At 35.3% G+C, this 15,170-nt stretch overlaps 1 pseudogene; it reads left to right on the top strand.

Moving 5' to 3' along the window:
• Positions 1-13,342: 13,342 nt before the first annotated feature.
• LOC132945554 (uncharacterized) lies at positions 13,343-14,188 on the top strand (annotated as a pseudogene).
• Positions 14,189-15,170: the final 982 nt, after the last annotated feature.

Raw genomic sequence — 15,170 nt, forward strand, 5'->3', positions numbered from 1 at the left:
AAACTCCAATAGTGAAAAAGTGCCAAGTGAAACAGAGTCCAAATATGATCCGTTTTCAAATCCGACCTGACCACGATCAACCTTGATTCAATCATCGGGTCCGCGTCAGTAGTTCGTTTAGATTTTTATTTATTTAAGCAGGCCCATGAGTTATGATAATGACTGTAACATTTCATACTGGGTACGACCCATTAAAATTCAGAATACATATAAATTGGGGAGGGTCTAACACTTTTTTAATGTAGATACTGGACTTTCATAATTTTTACATTCAAAATATGAAAACTCTTTATTCTTGTGATTACTACTTTGACGAAAATATAAAATTTTTCATAATACAATAGTCAATAAACAATATTCACTACAAAAAATGTTTTATTTTAAAAAATGTCGGGGGGCACTCGGTCCCCTCAGTTACGGGCACATACGTTGGTTTTACAAGCAATTTTTCATTAACAATATAAGAAACCCCAGACGGCCAAGACCTCACGATAAAACTTTAGAACTTGGATAGTTAGGTATCGATTATTAAATAATTAAATAATATCTCCACATGAACTTTGGTATTTAAAGTGTGTAGATTTGATTGATATTGATCTAATAATTTCAAGTACATAGGTATACTTGCTTGTATATATTTACGTGATACTGTTCAAGTTGAATTAATAAGTTATAGGTTTTTTGTGTAACTAGGGTTGCCAACCGGCCGGTATTTTCCCGGCCCGGCCGGTATTTCACATATTTAGACTTAAAAAGCCGGTTGCCGGTATTGACCTATAAAAAGCCGGTATTTTCAAAGTAATAATATTGTAAAATTATAAAAACCCAGTAATTCCACCTGATCGAGAGTTTTGATATTATATATTAATATTTTATCATTTTTATGAAATTGATTATCACATGTTACTGTCAATAAATCGTATACCTATCTTAATGACTTCAGATATCTATCGTCCTTTTTGACATTTTTATGAGTACTATGATTAGTATGTACCTTGTTAGTTGTTCCTATTATGCCGTTCTCGTTGGTGAATATGTGATAGACGATTCATAATAGAGTTTAGTTTCGTTATTCTGTTCGGACTGTTCGGTAGTACCTATTAATTTTACATTGTATATACTTGATTGAAAAATTATACGCATTTTTAAAATGAACGAAAATGAAACGAAAAAAAGAATTCGTAATTGTTACAATAGTTTATTTATAATAGTTATTATAATAATTTATAAGTTTATAATATTAAAGTTTAACATAATGTAATACTAATATTATTAATTTTTTTATTTTAACGTATGTAATTAATTATATTATTCGTCATTTTATTATATTAATATTAAAAAATGATGACCTTTTTTTTTTTTTTTTTGTACACTTGGGCCGGTATTTTTTAATTCCAAAGTTGGCAACCCTATGTGTAACAGTGCATTTTAATCCATATTATGTGCTTGTTAATGTAGGTTAGGTATATAGTAAGATATATATAACGCCTGTTTGGCGTTTACCTAAATAAACTTGTTTTTTTCCTTTAGAACACAGGTACTTTATTCATTTTATACAAGGAAATTCATTAATTATATCTTCATAATACATTTTTTTGCAAATTTCATTTTTAATGTTGAGAAATGTTGTGAATAGCAAAACTATTTAAAATGATTGTTGAAAAGGACCTTTCAGCTGAACAGTTTGACGCTGTAAAGCATAAAAAATCTCTTGAAACTACACAATACTATGTTATAAGTAAGGAAATAGTGATCTCACTTATATTCAGAGGCGTTCTCAGGATTTTTTATTGGGGGGGGGGGGGATATGAATATTTATTCAAAGGTGTTTTTTTTATTATAAATTTATTATACTATTATAATTAATTTTATTATTATTATGTCTATTAAAATTAAAAATAAAATTATATTAAAAAAATTACGAACATTTTTAGTGGCTCTTTAAAATCTGGAAATCTTTGTATATTGTAACTTTTGGCTCTTCCGTCAAAGAAGGTTGCCGACCCCTGACCTAGTAGAATTCATATAATAATTAGTGTTTAATTTTACATTTTTAAATCATACAAATTTTTAAATACAAAATAATTATTTTCAACTACTTTTACAACTTGAAGGGTAATTAAAAATTCAGAGTCCATTGATTTCAGTAATATATTTGCATCAGACACCGAAGAAATGTCATTAAACTTATTAGGTATTTCTTCTAATGCATCAACTATAGACGGGAAAAGTTCTACAAAATCATTGATTGCCGTGTATCTTTCAACCCATCGTGTAACACACAATCGTTTGAGTGATTTTGCTGAAGGGTTTAGGTTGCTGTTGATAATTGCTTCCAAAAGAACATTATTTCGTTTTGGCGAATTGAAAAAATTGTGCATTTTTCCCACTATACCCATACAGTTTCTAACGGATTGAACTTCACAAGCAAATGAAACTGCTAAATTTAAAGAATGGGCTGCACAATGAACAAATATGGCCCTTGGATATAAATTTCTTATTACAGTTTGCACTCCTTTAAATTTTCCTGACATATTTGCTGCTCCATCGTAGCCTTGTCCACAAATTTTAGTACAATCAATACCACAAGAGTTTAAACCTAGTAAATAATAACAACAATTATGTTCGATTGTATGTTAATATTAGATTAATGTAATAGTACCTTCAGAACTTGTAGGAGGAACAAACTTTTTTTTTGAAAAAAAATTCAATATACTATTTGAATTATTTCGTTTCATTTTGAACAAAAATTAAATTACAAGCCAGTCATCATACTCGTCAATACACTATGCAAATTGCTAAAATCAATTGATAATCACTGGAAAATATGTTATCACTTGTATAATCGACGGTATCGTGAGACTAATTATTTATTGTTTACATCAAATATCAATATAATATTAGATTACAAATATTACTGTCTGTAACCGTGGTCTGTAATCTGTTATCTGTATACCAGTAATTGCATATCATTCATTTATTTAATTTTCTTATCAGTTAATCGTGAAAATCAATTTCACCTAAAAAAAAAAGGTCATGGGGGGGATCCATCCCCCATATCACCCCCCGTGGGAACGCCCATGCTTATATTATACTTATTATGTAATTTTCCTTTAACAACATACTGATTAGTGATTTCCAACTTCCAACATTCTACCTACGTGGAAGTTGTTGTATAGGTAGTTTTTACTCGGCTCATTTGAAAACGGATCATATTTGGACTCTGTTTCACTTGGCACTTTTTCACTATTGGAGTTTGATTGACGTGGATTATCAATAAAAAAAGCCAATTTCGAGGTTTTTGAAATAATGTTTTATTCTTTTTCTCATTTTTATACGAGCAGAACACCACTTCGACGTTTTCTTCCATCACTCATTTTAATTAACACGTTTTATCCCCGAAAATGGTGGTAACTTGAGTTAACTCCTTTTGTGAAAGGAAGTAACTCAAGGAAAATCCAAACTTTAATGAAATTGATATCAGGCCATATTTAGTGATACAAATAAACATAATTTACAATTTTATGCGCAGTGTTAACAGGCGTTTATTTAGTAATGGTTACTCTGTTTATTTTGTTTAAACCTTCGAAATTGTTTTAATAATAAGTTATTTTCCGAACTACTTTCGATTTCATTACGTTACGTTTTGTTCTGAATAAATAACGTCAGTATGAATAAAAGAAAATCCCAACTATCTAGACATACATACAAAACAAGTTCAGTTAAAGTACGCCAAATGGGAGAGACTTCCTCTGAGCATACACAGCCTGAGTCTAGCACCGAACGTTCGCAGAGCCTTACTGCAACGGCACAGGGACAACAAACATCTAAAATACACAATTGAAGTACCCCTCACAGTTATGGATAAGCTTTCAATTGAAGGGCTTGGTGCAACAACGAGACTAGTCAACTTTTTAAAATTGTTCAGTATGAATAAAAATCAATTTTTTTAACGGCAAAAATTCAGGAAAAAATGTTCAACATCTTATATTTCTATGAATAGTACTTAAAAAAAATAAACACATTTGGTTTTTATACATAAGTTGGCATGGAGTTATCTGGTTTTTCGCCACAAATAATTAGTATCTTTACTGTAAGTATAAACAAACAATTTAACCAACTTAAATATTGATTTTAACCCAAAACTCATTGTAGATTTCTTACATCATAACTTGGTGTTCTATTGGTGTTGTTATTTTGTATTCTGGACCTTTGATATTCAATTAAATAAAAAAAAATATACAAAATTAGGATATGAAAATACTAGTATATTTTGTTTCTTTATTTAAATAACATTGAAAATTATATTAAATACAATTTAATTAAAATTAATGTGAATACTGGTGCATTACAAGAAGCCAATGTCTTGAGTTAATGTTTATAAATAAATTAATAACTGAAAAAAAAATAACAATATATTTAAAATATTATGCTATTATATAAAAACATTTCAATGTTTTTTCATTCATTATGACCATAAATAATATTAATAAACCAAAATGTATGTGAATACTGGTGTATTATAAGAAGCCTTTTTCTTGATTATGTTGATGAAACAAAAACTGAAAATATACATTAAGCAATTTATATTTTAGAAACTTACTTTTTATTAATAAATTAAAAAAATATTTTATTTTTCCAATAATAGGTATTTACTTACCGATAAATAACATAAATGATTTTTTTATAGCGTTATAGCAAATCAACCGAATACCAATAACATCATCAGTTCATCACGTTTATAGTGTAACTTGAACACAATATATTGTATTAAAATTATAAGCTATATTATAACAACAATTATTCATTATTTGTCATGAAAAGCGTGGTAACATCAATGATAATATTGTACAAAATAATTCAGATAGTATCGCTAGTGTTTGGTTGGAACAGCTGATTTTGGCTTCGAGATTTGCAATTTTTTACATTAGAAGATTCCACGGACTAAGATAGAGAGACTGAAAACGAGCATATTTTTAACGGATCCGAAATACCTCTGCTGACAAATATTTTAATTTTTAATCATGCAGCCACGCCTAATTATTTTGTTACCATAAAAAATTATATTTATTAATATTTTCTTTAAAAAAAAATATTTATGTGAATAATTTTTGATAATGTCCAACAATTTTAACACAGTTTACTGTGTACAACTTTTTATTTTTCCCATGCAGAAGGAGTGCTTAAGTACCTACCTAGGTCAATTGGTTATTGGAAATCACAAATTCTAGATCTTATTCAACAATATCTTTTCTGATAGGAAACTGAATTTACTTGGTACTTGGGGGTCAAAACTCAAAAGTAAAGTAAGTTTTCAAAAGCACCAGGAAAAACGGCAATTTTTACGCAAAATCTGTTTTTGACAAATTCGAATTCGGCTTTTGGTGTAACTCAAAAACAAATAGTCGTATATACATGACATTTTCACTGGTCGTTTATATTTGCATTTTCTATACACGATAATATTTTCAAAATATTTAGAATTGTTTTGAACTGTTTAGAAACATTTTCAGTTTCCAATTTTATTAGTCTTTTTTTCTATGAATGTCAATAAAACTTTAATTGTTGTTTAAAAATGCTTGGACATTTAATACAAGGATCCTACTATATTGTTACAAAGACGTTTGAAAAATATTAAAAATCCTTAGTCACAGTTTTTATTTATAAGCATTTAAAGTTCAAATATTGACAAAATACGGAAAAATCACGAAAATTAGCAAATTATTTTGAGTTGAGAATTCATAAAAATTTTTCTTTTTAAATCTAAGATTTGAAAATGTAATACAAGATTCCTTATAAATTTGTCTACCTTGTAGACTAATAAGTAATAATTATTGCACTTTTGTAGTAACCACGCCGCACGCGTTACAAAATACGCCGCATTAATATAAATTAGTAATAACTTAATATGTCTATTGAATATTTGAATCACAACAAATGAAGGAAAAGTATTAAGGGACTTTATATATACTTTTATAGTATACTAGCAACCCCACGCACTTTGTTGCCGGTAAAAAATGCCAACTCTTAAACAAATTATGATTATTCAACGTCTTTTAAGTGTAACTCGCTGCAGTAAGTGCAACTCATCCACCATGCTTTGTACCTACCTGATCTGCACGAATAACCAATTGAAACCATTTTTAAACAAAAGTTTCAAAAAATAAAAACGACGCGTTGTTGTTCGCTAAATGTTCTCCTCTTTACAGTGTAAACATTTAGTTGCTCAGCTTAGACTACAGCCCGAGTGATTCTTAGCTCTTACCAACGCAAAACAGTTCGAGTTGATTCCTGTTTACCTAAACGGGAATTACCCGTTTCCGCCAAATTTTGAAATGATTGATTCTGCCGGGTGTCACCGGTTTCCGCCAAAAATTACCTTTCCGTTTTCCGCCAATACCTTTTTCCACCAATTATAAATTATAGAATTTCAAAGTTTGGGAACACTTACGTATCATAATACTCATAACGATAAACCTATGTTTATTTTGAGATATAATAGTCTATATTATGGTATATAATATCTTATATGGTGGGTTTTAAAATTGTATACCTGTATGCGTCTTAAATATTATTTCATACATAATATTATCTAATCTGTCATCTGATATCATGTTGCAATAGTTGGTCCGATTTGTTAGAAATATTACGGTATTGAGTACTGAGTAGTGACTAGTGATCACCGATCAGTGGATAGTGTTTGATGTGTTTTAACTACAGTAATGTCTGCACAATTAATTACGAGTAAACGCGAAAAACCACAAATTGTGATTGATAATTTTAAATTTAGTAAGGCATATGAAGGAGTAAATAAAATTCGTTGGAGATGCATTAACAAAGTATGTGATGCAAAAGTATACACAAAAAAAAATTTCGACAATGAAGTATTGTACACGGAAAATGAACACCATCACGAAGCTGTTAATGAAAATACCATAAATCGGCAAATTGTTGATACCTCGTGCAAAAGGAAAGCGATAGAAGACGTAAGTACAAGACCAAATAAAATCATTTTACAAGAATTAGTACATAATGAGTGTGCCAAAGAAATAACAGTAAACGACATTAATAGAATAAGAAAAATATGTATGAAAAGAGACGCAAAACCCTCCCAGCAAATCCAAAATCCATTTCTGAGGTATACTAAGTTTTAAATGTTTTAAATATTGAAACAAAACAAAAAGAAAATTTCCTACTATTAAATAATGAAAAGAAAATATTATTATTTTTTCGTATTCCACAAATTTAAAATTTTTGACTTCGGTAGATACTGTTTATATGGATGGGACATTTGATTATTGTACTCGCTTTTTTATGCAAATGTTTACTATCCATGGATTTCAAAACGGCCACTATGTTCCACTCATATTTTGCTTATTACCAAATAAACTAACATCTTCCTATATTTTTGCACTTCGTTCTATTTGTGAAAAATGCAAAGATATGAATTTGATTTTTTCACCTGTAAATGTGACTATTGATTACGAAAAAGCTATTATAATTGCAGTTACTGAAGTTTGGCCAGAAAGTAATATAATTGGTTGTAGATTTAATTTGACTAATTCTTGGTGGAAGAAAATACAATCTCTTGGTTTATCAATGGAATATAAAGAAAAAAATTCCGAAATCGGCAAATGGTTACGACACACATTTGGTCTTTTGTTTCTTGATGCGTAGGAAGTATCAGATTGTTTTTCATATGATTTTATGAGTGATCGTCCTGTTAATGAACTATTAACAAAATACTCTGACTACTTAGTTGATAATTACTTAGGAGACGATTGTTCTTACCCTCCATCACTGTGGGCTTTGTTATCGGCAAGTTTAACTAGGACGACGAACGCGTGTGAGTCATTTCACGCTGTATTTAAAGATCATTTTTATAAACGAACACCACATATAATACCATGGATTACTGTACTTATAAAAAATATTCAAACTAATGTTTATGTTACTTTAAAGAGTATTAATGAATGTAAAACACCAAGAAAAAATATGAATGATAAACGTAAACGAAATGAAGAATTAATTTCAAAATACCAACGAGATGAAATCAGTAGATATGAATTCGTAAAACTGATATCAAATCATTATGCTAAATAAGGTTCGAATAAAATATTTAAAATATTATATACTTATATTATATATATATTTAATTTTATTTCAACTATGTTTCAGTTTTTTACAATGTGATTTCAATTTCAAGTTTCAGCCAATTAATCAAGCGCTGACATATTGACATATTGTCATCAAGACAATGCAAATAATATAAATATCATTTTTTTAATACTTATATCTATTATACCTACCTAATAAGTGTTATGATAAAATTATATTTTATGACTTATTTTGTCGGTACACTAATATCATTACTAATATATAATAAGTAATAACTGGAAAAAATATTATTATTTTTTAACTCTGTAGTGTGCAATTATTAAATCTTTACGTAAGGGATCTTAAACTTTAAAATTCTATAATTTATAATTGGCGGAAAAAGGAATGACGTTTTTTCTGATTTGGCGGAAAAAGGTATTGGCGGAAACCGGTGACACCCATTCTGCCATCACCCGTTTCCACCAATTTAAAAAAGGTTCGATTCCCGTTTCCACCAATCTACCTGTTATGGTAAAATTATAATATATTCCATATTTTGGTAAAATAAATAAATAAATTTTAAGTGTTTTTGTTTAGTTTCTGCCCCTTGATATATAAAAAACGCCAATCTTCACAAAGACTTAAACGTTCCCACACTTTCTCAGCTAACCAAATCCCACTTCCTCTCATTCCATTCTAAGCTAAATCACCATACTAATCCATTAAACGCCTGTCTTCTTGTACAATTCCCGATAATCCTAGAAGAAGACTGAAACGATCTTTGCCTAGAGATTTCCTTGCTTGATCTGTCGGGTGGTACTACTGAGTACCTTCCCTCTCTGTTATATCAACGCTATTCTCCATCAAAAAAATTACTTATTGTATAAAATGTTTTTATAGATTGTAATTATTCTTTTAATAAAAAAAAAAAAAAAGTGTTTTTGTTCATCTTGGATCGTAAATATGAATTAATCAATTTGAGTTTACTGAAACTACGTTCACATCCTGCGGTAGTACAAGACAATGTTAGATACAAACAAGCGTTAAGCTTTCCCTTGTATAGTTGTACACATTAATTGATTAATCTGTGAGTGTACACTACCGCTGACAGTAGCGACTCGTGGACGGGTATTTCCACGGCGATGCGTATCTTTTCTTCCATTTTAAATCAATGTGATTAGTTACTACTTTTATTTCAAAGTCTATTTTCAGTTTAAAATTAAAAAAATGAAAACCTTAAAAATAAACCCAGTGCTCACAAAATGATTCGCTAGGGGATAACCCTTGACTCCTCCCCCCACCCATAGATCCGGCCCTGGATATACTCTTATACATATATTATATTAGGTATTTTATACATATTATATAATACTAGATGTTGAAGTACACAGATACATAGAAGTTAAAGGTAAATAATAATAAGATCAGATATATATAATATAATAATAAGTATAATGATACGATGTACAATAGTGTTACGAGGCGTAATATAAATAAACGACTAACTATGTATACCTGGCTACACTACACAAGACATATATGCTGTAGTATTATAAAAATGTAGTCAGCTGAACTACAGTATGAATATATTACTTATACACTACATTATATAGGGTGTTTTGTTTATAATTCCCACACTAGATACGTACGCAGTAGGTACATATTATGGTAACGGTCCAATATGCGACCTACAAATGTTACTCGACCTACTGATAAGATTGAGTTGATCTACAGGTTTCTTTATCGCGATAATTGTCATTATGGGCATTTTATTCTATTTAATTTTATTTTTGTTCTCCGATAGGTATCTACTTACAATTTTACAATCAGTTGACCACACTTCGTCAGAACTTAGTCCGCAAAAGACGAGATGGTCTTAGGGAGAGCGACAGGCCAGCATACAATAAAATGCGCAATGAATTCCTCGGCGAAATCAGGAAACATAAATTAGCCGCCTGGAAATGTTTCGCTGACGACCTGAACTCTAACCCATGGGGTAAAGCATTCAGATGGGCGAAAGGCAGCTACCAGGCACGTTCCATGCCAAACTCCATGGTCAGGCCGGATGGGTCCCTGACCACAGACTGCAGGGAGACAGCTGAGCTGTTATTGGACACGTTTGTCCCTGAAGACCTAGCCCAAGGTGACCTAACATTCCAAGGTCCACTCCCGTTGAGGGCTCATCCTAGCCCAGAAATAATAAAAGCAGCAATATGGCGCATGAGAACGTCCGGGGCCCCTGGAGCAGATGGGATAACTGCAGGTATGCTCAGGAAAGCTTGGCCAGCGCTCCGCGAAGTCTTAACCTGTCTCTTTGGTCGCTGCCTCCAGGAGGGCGTCTTCCCGGATTGCTGGAAACACGCAAAATTAGTAATAATACCGAAACCAGGTAAAACTGAAACCGATAAGGTAAAATCGTTCCGGCCAATCAGCCTATTACCAGTGCTCGGTAAGGCCCTAGAAACGCTTATAATTAGCGATATTGGCAATGAGACAAAGGTTGACTCATACGAACAGCAACACGGTTTCACCTCCGGAAAATCCACCGTAAGTGCCATCAGGAGCGTGTACGAGCGTGTCGATGCGTCCAAGTCCAGACACATTTTTGGGACATTTCTGGACATCACGGGCGCATTCGACAACGTCAAGTGGTCTCCACTACTACAGCAAATGAATAAACTTGGCGCGTCGTTGGGCACTTCAAAAATAGTCAAATCATACCTAAACAACAGATGGGCTGAATTCGAATTAGAGGGCATACACTATCACCGTAGACTGTCTCGTGGGTGTCCCAAGGGTCCCAACTGGGTCCGACCCTTTGGAAGATAGCCATGACCCCGCTATACGATGACATTCCGGAAACGGCAACTACGAAAATTGTAACTTATGCTGATGACATATTGCTTATGACCGGAGCCGCTAGGCCTAAAACTGCGTTCACTCGCATAGAGAAAAATCTGTACACACTTGCTGACTGGGCATCCAGATTTGGGCTCGAATTTTCGGCCCAGAAAAGCCAGCTTCTAGCGCTGAAAGGCGGCCTCAAGGCAGGTTAAGACTTAGGTTTTGGTACGAAGGCCGATGCTCCAAGGATCGTGTCTACTCCAACAGTGAAGTACCTAGGCGTTTACCTTGACCCACGGCGAAGCTACTGGGACCATGTCAAGGCCATCAGTGCCAAGTCTAAGGACATGTATGGACGACTCAGAAGACTTCGTTCAGCCAATTGGGGCATGGGACAGACAGCCGCAAGAACGATTTACAGAGGTGTATTCTTGCCTCGGGTCACATACGCCTCTGAGATTGGGGCCACTGGGAATAAGCTTGTTAAGAGCCAGAAAAAGTTGCTGAGCGCACAAAGGGCTCCTCTGCTGGCCATGACTGGTGCCTACAACACCGTCTCGACCAACTGTCTACCAGTAGTAGCAGGGACCCTGCCCCTCGATCTCGGGATGAGGCTTCAAGCGATCAACACCATCTGCGCTCGTCAAGAGATATCCCACGTACTGAGACTGGAAAAAGAAAACGAGCTCTTTGACGAGTGGCAGACAAGGTTTGACTCCTTGCCAAAAGGTAATTGGACGAAGAAGATGATACCTTCAGTCCGGGTGAGATACAGCCTACCAATGTCTCTGGACCACTGGACAACACAATTTTTAACAGGACATTGAGACTTCAGGGCCAAGCTCCATAGTTTCAAATTGGCTCCTGACCCAATCTGCGAATGCGACCGCAAACCGGAAACTGCGAACCACGTCCTCAGATTTTGCCCTAGGACGAAGAGTGCCCGTATCAGGCTCAAACGCGCACTCAGGGAAGAAGGTGTCTCCTGGCCGCCAGCTGACGGTGCCTTCCTCACCTCGAAGAAAACTTATGAAGCACTCAGAACATTTTCCAAACAAGTACTTACTAACCGCTCTGATCGATAAAATGAAAACATGAGGTCGTGAACCTACTAGGGTCAGGACGCAACCACCGTCACACGACGGATGGTGTCGCACTCGGGGTGCCTTGAATGAGTGCGTACGGCGTAAGAGGCAGAAGCGGTGAGACACGCTCGAGTGCGTCCTGACCCGGGACGCACTCATACGTCTGGGACGAGGAGTGCGGCCCTGCTGCGGGGGCCGTCCAGAATTCCGCATCAGTACTCCCTGCTTGTCGTAAGAGGCGACTAAAAGGGAATTTGGCCAAGACGGGCCGGCGCCTGGGGCGCGAACCTCCGAAACCTCCGGGGACTAGGGCGTTGAGAGGCTCTGACCGCGACCTCATGAAGAGCGGGTCGGTCACTTGGCTTAATCACCTGGTGACGCCTTCGTGGCGAGGACCGAGGTTCTGACCGCGACCTCGAGAAGAGCGGGTCGGTCACTGGGCTTAACCGCCTGGTGACACCTCTGGGAGGCGTAGAAAGGGCCCACCGTGAGCCCGTGGTACACGGCCCAAATCTCGGTAGGACCACAAGCTGAGGCAAGATTCCGACGAAGCTTCGTCCGAGCATCTCACCAATGATGTGCTTTACCTAGCGGGAAGCGAGATAGGTACTTCAGGATGTGAGGGGGCCCCTTGGTGTTGAGAGATTAGCACCAAGCCCTCACACGTCGACCGCGGTCGGACACTGCCCGCGGTCGATGGCGGTTTGGTTTCGGAGTGGCAGTTTGCAGGAGCATACTATGTGGTAATAGGCCGCACGCTTGGCCACGGTAAGGCGGCCGAGTGACGGGACCCGGCGGACCCGTACGGTGACAGCCGGCCGGGAAAGCACGGTCCCTCCTTAGCGCTCACCCAGCTTATCGTTGGGGCTATATACAACGAAGGTTGTCCGTGACCAGAAACGGAAAGCAATGTGGGTAGGTTGCGGCCTCACCAGGGCGGCGAAAGGTTCCTGTAAGCCCTAGCCAGATGGAACGGACGCACGGTGCCCGACTTCGGTGGGAACGTAGGTGCGCCCGGTGCTCGTGGTCCTCAGACGACGTGCGGTCGTCTGTCTGTCGACTACGAACACGTCAGTCATGACTCGTCATGCAGTGTTACGGGTCGGCGGGCGGCGATCGTAAGTCCTCCGCGGCTCTTGACTAGCACCCAGTGCTAATATAAGGTCCGCGGTTGTAGCCGAAAGGCAAAAACCCGGGAGTAGTAGTGTCCTCAGTCAGTACAGTTCCGATTTCATTCGTATGTGTCGTGCGCTCGTTTTATGATTTTTTATTTGAGTTTTATTTTGTGCGTGTGAATTTTTATGTTCTAACTCAAAATGATATCTACTATTGGTCACCTATATAGGAACATTATTAGAGATGAAGTGGTATGTGTTCAATATTTAAAAGACCGAGGGTTATTACTGGCCGATAATCCGATGACATGTATAAAGGTGAAAGACGGTGTTGTATGTAATGGCCAACTTGTGGAATATTTAAGAAGTAGTAAAAAACGAAATTCTGATGGCACTATGAAAAAAGTTGTAACATTACGATGTACAAAACGGGGTTGCCAAACTTACCAATCGATTCGTAAAGATAATGACTTTTTTACCTACACGGTTCTTAACGGCCGTTGTAATAGTCAGCTATCATTATGTGAAATAATGGAAATAGTTTGGTTCTAGGTTAATTTAGTTCCAATAAATCAAGCTGTAAATTGGACTGGAAGAAGCAAAAACACCATCGTTGATTGGTATAATTTATGTAGAGATATACCAGTATATTTTTTTTCAAAAAGAGAGAAAATGGGTGGTACTGGTTGTACTGTCCAAATTGACGAATCCCTTTTTCAGGGTAAAAGGAAGTATAACCGTGGTCGATTACAGCGTGGGGACCATCAGCCATTAAGAGAAATAAGTAATTCCAGCAACGAAGATTCTGACGAAAATGAAATAGTACGTACAAATAAAAATTATGGGAATCGTATAGTAGGCCCATGGGTATTTGGAATTTGTTGGAAACGGCCAGACTTATTATTAGAACGGCGATTTTTTATAGTAGAAAAACGGGACCGAGAAACTCTTTTACAAATTATTAAAAACGAAATAATAACTGGAACGACAATTTATAGTGACCAATGGAGAGCGTACTCAACATTAAATCATCATGGATGTTTGTGATTCATCAAACAGTTAACCATTCAGAATTTTTTATTGACCCGGAAACAGGAGCACACACTCAACACATTGAAGGCTTATGGAGAATTATGAAATCCAAATATAATATCAAAAAAAATGGGGCGTCTCCTTTACTAGACCGACAACTCCAAGAAGAGTGGTGGAGATCGTGTCAAAATCCAAAAACCATTTTTGATGCATTTTTGACTGATATGAAAAATAAGTTTCATAACAATACGGACTGAAACAATACATATAGTTGTTGACGACACTGAGAAGTGGAATCAAAAAAAGATTAGTTAAAAATTAAAATTATTGGTAAGTATTACATGTATTGAACGATAAATCAGTGTGTAGGTCGCATATTGGACCGTTACCCATATTATTTATTACGGCTATACTGTAGCTAAATTAAATTGTAATAATAATTTCATAAAATTGTATGCAGAAACTGTTGAAAAAATACTGTAAGGGGCAAACCGGATTGCAGTCAAATACTCAAATGTTGAACATATAATATTATATAATTAAATAAATGTTTTAAGAATAAAGCTCTTCTATAATACGGTCATACGACAATATGCGGAAAGCTTTTCCAAACAAAGAACAGAAAAAACAATAACTATACTCTGTTCAAAATAAGAAACCTAGACGGCGGCTAGCTACTGCGCAGGGGCGTGGCTAGACAAATAGCACGGACATAAATCAACGCCACCGCAGCGCTTCGGCGGGAGCGACTCATTAGTCTATCTTTGATAAGTGACATGAACACATAACTTAAAATGCATTGTATACCTGTTCACGCCGTGCGGCGAGGTGTGTGTGCGTACTTCTCCGTACGTTAACACGTTATACAACCAATTTATTTTATGTTTTCTAATTTATATTATGTTACCTTTTGTTTCAATGTATATTTATATTTTTTCTCTTACCAGGTGTAAAATACATACGATCGTGAAAAATAAAAAAACAATTTTTAATTTTT

The sequence above is a fragment of the Metopolophium dirhodum genome, chromosome 1 (assembly GCF_019925205.1).
Source record: "Metopolophium dirhodum isolate CAU chromosome 1, ASM1992520v1, whole genome shotgun sequence".
In the NCBI taxonomy this organism is placed as follows: Eukaryota; Metazoa; Arthropoda; class Insecta; order Hemiptera; family Aphididae; genus Metopolophium; species Metopolophium dirhodum.